Below are 6,896 nucleotides of genomic sequence, written 5' to 3' on the forward strand. Positions count from 1 at the left end.
GTCAATGAGCTTCTTTTTCTTACTGGAAATCAATATTGATTTGTGGTCATTGGAAAATCACAGGTTCTTCGTCTGTAACAGAATTGGAAACTCAAAATTGACTCTGGGTAGAAAGAGTGGCAAAATGTTCACGAAATACACACACGTGCACACACAAAGGGGCCTCTCCCCCAGCAACAGGGGAGCAGCGCTGCCGCAGAGCCTCCAAGAGCCATCGATCATGTTTATTACTCTGCAGACAGCAGCAATTTTAAGTCAGCCTGGGCTCCCGAATGAATTCCAATAATTCAAGTTATGATCCCTAAACTGGGTGTTAGACTAATTCAGTATTACTTTTAGGTTAGAAAAAAAAGTTGAAATGATTAGTTTCATAACATGGGTAAAAGTACCCCGCTTTATTACTTTTGTCATTAATAAAGGTGCAAGAAACCACGTGGTCATTGTTTAAAATAGAAGAAAAAGAGAAATTGTGCAAATCTGACGGCATCACTCACAGAAATGGTCACTATTATTTTTTTGGAAGATATTATTTGTTTGTTTGATTTGAACATCAGCGATAGATTTAAAATAAATTCTAGGAGTATTTATTTTACAGCATCCCTCCTGGATTTCTTTGTTTAATTTCTTCCCCAAATGGAAAGATGTCGATTTTTTTTTCCGTCTGACTGTGAAAGTCATTCATGGTCATGAAAAATGAAAAGGATGCAGATGAAGATAAAGCACACAAAGCAAACATTGCCTGAGATTCCACCCTTTGTGGTTATGCAGTTTTAAGAAATTGGTATATATTCTCCAGGTTTTTAATGCAGGGCATCTCATCCACCCACCCACCCATGCATCCATGCATCTATCCATGCATCATGCATTCATGCATGCATTCATCCATGTACCCACCCATTCATTCCAGCTTACTGCCTTGGGAAACAGATCATAGGGGAGGGGGGCCAGGAGAATCGCATTCCTGTCCACAGTGTGGGAATTGCAAGCCTTGCATGGGATCAGGGCAATGTTTGGGCTTATCTGGAAAAGGCAGTGCCATGTGCTGGATTTCTGATCTCCATGTCCTCCTGTCAACTCCGCACCTATTGTGAGAGATTGAGGGAGACAAGCACCCTCGTTTGTCAAATGTGCATCCCTTGCTAGCTAACACACCTTGAATGAGACTTTGCTTTAGAAATGTATTTTGAGAAAGAAACATGAGTTGAGGATAAAAGGTTAGAGGAGGATCCAATTGGTAGACAGCTACCGATGCATGTCCCCCAGTACATTAGCCAACGCATGACAATATATCTTGTTTTCCAAAAGACTGGTAAGGGCCAGGGGCTCACCTCCTCCCCTAGGCTATGCTGAGACTACTCAATGACCTTGAGAACAGAGTCTGAAACAGTTCTCTCTGTGGGCGCTGAGAAAATGCTTCAAAGCATTGATCACGTCTTGTCATTGATAAAATGGCACAGGCATTGGACATCGGGCACACAGATGAGAGCTGGGGAACGGCTGTCTATGCACGCTGAATTTCAAAGATGTGGTTCTCAGGGATACAGGGGGTTTTGTATGGCGTTGAATGAACCTTCCACAGTCTGAAAGCCCATCTTTGGGAAACAAATATCTGGTTGCCGTGGCAACACTCAAGGTAGATGAAGGATGGGATTAATCAAAATACAGTAAATCCTCTTTATGAGCTTCCTAAGAAATCTAGTGTGACATGAACCCTCTGGTCGGTCCTTTCTTGTTCTCCCCATCTCGTGGGAAACCCACCATGGATGGGCAGTGACATGTATTTGTTTGCTGAATTCTTGCGAATGAATGGCACTCTCTCTTGCCTGAAAGAAACCATCATGCAAGCATCATGCTTGGCCTCCCCCACATGTGAATGGTGTTTGAAATTTAAGGGAGGGAGCATCATCCTAGGCTCTCTGCATAAAAGAGAGAGAGAGAGGGAGGGAGAGAGAGAGAGAACAGAGTTTGGGACAGGCTCGGCCTATTGTGGCTATTTCTTCACCAAGCTGCCTTCTCAGGGAGAACGGAGCATATGGATTTGTGGGTATGATGACAGAAACTATAATCTGCCTGAGTTCCAATGGACCAGCAACTGGGTCATAGTAATTATTTGAGGACAAGTCACCCAGGCCCAGAATCTGTTCAGCAAATATATGAGTAAGGTCAGCATAAATGATTAACTTGAAGACATTGAATGAATGAATAGATAAACAGTTATGCCCTTCCTCCTTCCCCCACCTCTCTGGTAAACTGAATCGAAGAGTTCATTAGTTTTCAGGAGACATTTCACGAGGTCTCCAGTCAATCACTCCTAGGCAGCCAATTGAATTAAAAAAAAAATTGATTTCACGTGTCGAGAACACACACAGCAGACTATATAGCAATTCAACCATTTCTACATCCCTCATCTAGTGACAAACATGCTTTGAGTTGAATAACCATTCTTCCCCACCTCCACTTTCTGAGCTGCTCGCCCCCATTACCAAAAAAGTCACTGTCTACTAACGTTCCTGTAGAATCTTTCAAGCTGCTATCATGACTGTGGTCCTGTAGAGATCATTCTTAAAAGAGTGCAGTGCTCAAGGTAGGTCTTCTGCACGAGTTATGAGATGCTACTGTTTGGCTAAGGAGCCCTCTTGGTGCAGTGGGTTAAGGGTTGGGCTCCACATGTCCATGTCTAAACTGCTCTTTTTATAGCTCAGAAGCAATGAGGTCTAGAACTCAGTCTACTTGGCACCATCTGTGGTAATAACTTCTTTTAGAAGAATTAATACCAGACAAATCCCAAGGAGTTGGAGATAAAAGATATCCCGAATATCCAACACTTCCAAGATGCTATTCTGCTCAATTCCCACCCCACCCTCCCCTCCTCCTCCCTGTGTCTCTTCCCTCCCTTCCTTGGGGTCTGAGATTCATTGCAACAGTCCACAGAAAATCAAGTGGCTTGACCTCCAGTGTCCTTGAGCTCTTCTCCAGGGGAGCAATCTAGGATCCATATCAGAGTGGGTCCTATTTAGGGTGCGGTGGTCTGATTGCTCTTGTTGGCAGACACCCTTCAGGCAGACAACTTTTAAGCAGTAAACCTTCAAGTGTATAGTAGCAACCATGTGTTTGCAAGTGCCATCTTAAAATTGGCATTATGGGGGAACATTGTGGGGAATAGCTTTTAGTCAGCAGAAGGTGACTGGGAGTCATCTCCAACTCACAAACATGAAGGCCTCCCTCCACCCGAGTCTGCCTCCCAGACTCTTAATTATGAGCAGAGAGAATTTGTCTGCATGTACTCTCTTCCCGGTTGGTTCTCTGTTTCCCACAATACACCATCGTTGAAGCAGCAGTTGAGAAGAGAGAAACCTTGAGACCTAGGAAGAACATGTTCAAGGTCTCTGTCTGAAGTGGCAGATACATCATAGGCTGTGGGACAGAGACCCAAAGGAGCATCTCTGAGACTATGAGGTACCTGCTCCTTATCAGGCCTGATTTTATAGGACTGTGGTAGAGAGTCACAGGTGGGCTGAATTCCTGGTCCATGGAGGCTTAGACCAAGGGACCACATGGCTGATAGACTAAGAACATGAGAGAGAGAGACTTGGCTGCTGACTAAGTAGCCCTTGTTGTGTGCTGTATCCTTATTGTGTGCTGATCCTAACTTGTGGTAACCTATTGACTTGCCTAATAAACCCCCTTAATTGTGACTATTGTCTGTGAGTTCTTTGTGGCTATTTCAAAGAATTCTTGAAACCAGCATTGGTGTAGAGTGGCAGGAGGAATGGTGTCAGAATACTACAGAAGGATGGACTGTGGAGGCTTGTCTGACCCCTGCCTCAAGGCAATAGGGAAGACAGCAGAAGTCAGATATGTTGACTCTCCATTGCTATTGGCTGCAGCAACCTCACTTGTTACAGAGGGGAACTGTGTTCCGCAGGGCTTTCTGGCTATTGTTTGAATGAAAACAGATGAAGAGGACTTTCTTCCACAATGCCAACTTTAGGTTAGTGTGGTAGTTATGTAATCTGGTGTCAATTTGGGACTTGAGAGGATTAAGAGTGAAGCGGTGGAGTCTAGTCTGTGAATCGGGTCATAGCCAATGAGGCCTCTGTGTGGGCATGACCTTCTCCTGCGTATTCTTGGAACTCTTGTTTTCCTCCTTGGAAGCAGGACACACACTCTCTCTCTGCTCACTCCCTGAGAGATGCTCTACTGACAAGACCCATGGCACTATGCTGATAGACTCTATGTCCTGGGAACTGGGCACTGAGATGCTTCTACCACCACTGGATCCACAAGACTTTTCACTCCCTGGCCTGTGATCTTCCTGAATTTGGCAGCATTGAATGTGTTTTGTGAGTCTGAAGACTTTATAGATTGGTATCGGACATACGGGATAATATCGGATTTATGAATTTGATCTAGACTGGGCTGCGATGTTTTATCAAGATTCATCTGCTCCTGTATAAAAAGCTCTTTCCTATACATATGAGAGTGTCCATGAATTTGTTTCTCCAGTCTACCCAGACTAACAAAGTTAGTATCCAACAACCAACCAATTGCCAGAGAGTTGACCCAGAGTCATGGCAACTCCAGGTGTGACAGCACAGAGTTGCTGCATAGGGCTTGCCATCTCTATGGAAGCAGAAGTCCAAGATTTTCTTCCTTAGAAGAGCTAGGTGGGTTGAACTACCAACCTCCAGATTAGCTGATCAGTGCAAACAATTTGCTCTCCCCAGGAACCTCATGGGATTTCAAAGATGAGGCTTCACTGTGGGGTACATAGGGTGGACTCCTTTCATCTCTCTTCAGCCTCTTGGATAAAATCTTCAGTCCTGGACCTTCGTGTGCAGCCAATTACTGTGTGTTAAGGAAATACTTTGAAACTTAGAAAAAAGGAAAATGATGATAAATGCCATGCCAAGAATATTTTCTCATAAACCCAAGGTAGGATTATCTGCCTCAGGAAACTAGTCCAATTCATTCAGATCAAGAGCTTTTATCATTCTGCAAAGTTGATCTAGTGTAATGAATTATACCTCCCACCTTTTTTTCCAGTTAGGGAAAAAATAACGCCAAACACACTGCTCAACATTCAACTGTTAACTGAAGGTTGGCAGTTGCAACCACCTGGGGGCCCCAAGGAGGAAAGAACTCACAATCTCCCTCTATAAAGATCACAGCCTGAATCATTACTGAATATCTTCATCAAAGATTACATAAAAGAATCCTGATCAAAAGGGGGATAGTGCAGGAAAAGATCTAAAAAATTTAAGGCATCTAGATTCTAGACTTTCGGTCTAGTCTCAGAAACTCTACAGAGGGTCCCTATGAGCTGGAATTGACTAGATGGCAGTGGTTATACTTCTAGACTTGAACTGGAACTATTGCACAGAAATAACCTTTAAACCTTAAACCAAAAATATCCCCTATATTCCAAATCTGTCTTGGAAGAAGTACACTCAGAGTGCTCCTGAGAAGCAAGATGGCGAGACTTCATCTTACATCCTTTGGACACATTGTCAGGAGAGACTAGTCCTGGAGAAGGATCTCATGCTTGGTCAAGTGGATGGGCAGGAAAAGGAAGAAGGCACCCGATGAGGTGGATTCATACTGTGGCTGCAATAGTGGGCTCAAGTACAGGAATAATTGTGAGAATGGTACTGGAACGGGCAGTATTTTATGCTGTTGTGCATGGGGTCACTATGAACCAGAATGGACTCAACGGCAACTAACAACAACAACAACAACAACCAAGTCATTTTAAAACCTCAAAATAGGTTAGCTTAAATAGTAAAAAGTTTGCCCTTGAGCATAGGGCTCTCTCTGTTAGGAACTCGCTATGAGGAATCAAACTGATAATAACAATTCAAAAGACCGTACTGGAAACCCTAGGGCATGGTGAGTGTATATGAATCAGAGAAAAAGAACCAGAAAAGGATGGTCAGAACGGCTGCGCAAGTCAAGAATGTAATCACTGTCATGAAGTTGCACGTACAGAAATTGTTGAATTGCCCTATGCTTTGGGATGCATGTTCTCAACCACAACAACAAAATAAGTCAAGTTTTAAGAAAAAGGGGATTATACCCGGGGGACTATATGAGACGATTCTTCTGTGTCACCTGAGTTCATTATGAATTGAGATCAACTCAACAACATCCAATAACAGCAAGAACAAGGAAATTAACCAGTTTTATACCTAACTTAGCAATGCTTTTCCAACTTCACATCCCCCAATTTATGGTACACATACCCTTAAATTCTGTTTGAATTGGTTTTTATCATTCTGCAGGCAACCTTTTCTTTAATAAATTAATCAGCTCATTTATATGTGGCCCCTGAAATGCACGTATTGTATTCTGAAGGGACACAGTCAACATAGTGCACCACACGTTAGAGGAAGAAAGCGATGTTCATTAGAAAGAACCAGGAAGGAGACCAACAGCAAAACCAATTTCCCCTACAGTGTCCTGTTTGAAATCAGACTACATAGAGAAGTATATACCCTTGACATTGGGATTTACCCATTGAGGGGTCATGCATAGATGTTTAAATTAACTCAGATTTCCAGGAACCCACGGGAAACAACTGTTGACAATGAGCAAGTAACAGTAATATTCTTTTAAATCTTAGGCCAATCTCAGGATGTCTTTGGTAACTAGATAGCAAAGCCTCATTTATTTCCCCCCTCCCCAACAGTTTTATTAGCATATAATCCACAGATCATGCAAGTCAACAGTTCAATCACATTAAGAAGAGTTGTACAATCATCACCACAACCAGTTTTAGAACGTTATTTTTATTCTTGTACTCATTGTTATTAGCTCTCCATTTCCCCCCAAACTACCCTGCCATACCCCAAAGGAACCATTAATTCAGCTACTGCCTCTTTAATTTTACTTACAGT

Source organism: Echinops telfairi, unplaced genomic scaffold (assembly GCF_000313985.2).
Source record: "Echinops telfairi isolate 266 unplaced genomic scaffold, ASM31398v2 ScPeMD7_23;HRSCAF=83, whole genome shotgun sequence".
Lineage (NCBI taxonomy): Eukaryota > Metazoa > Chordata > Mammalia > Afrosoricida > Tenrecidae > Echinops > Echinops telfairi.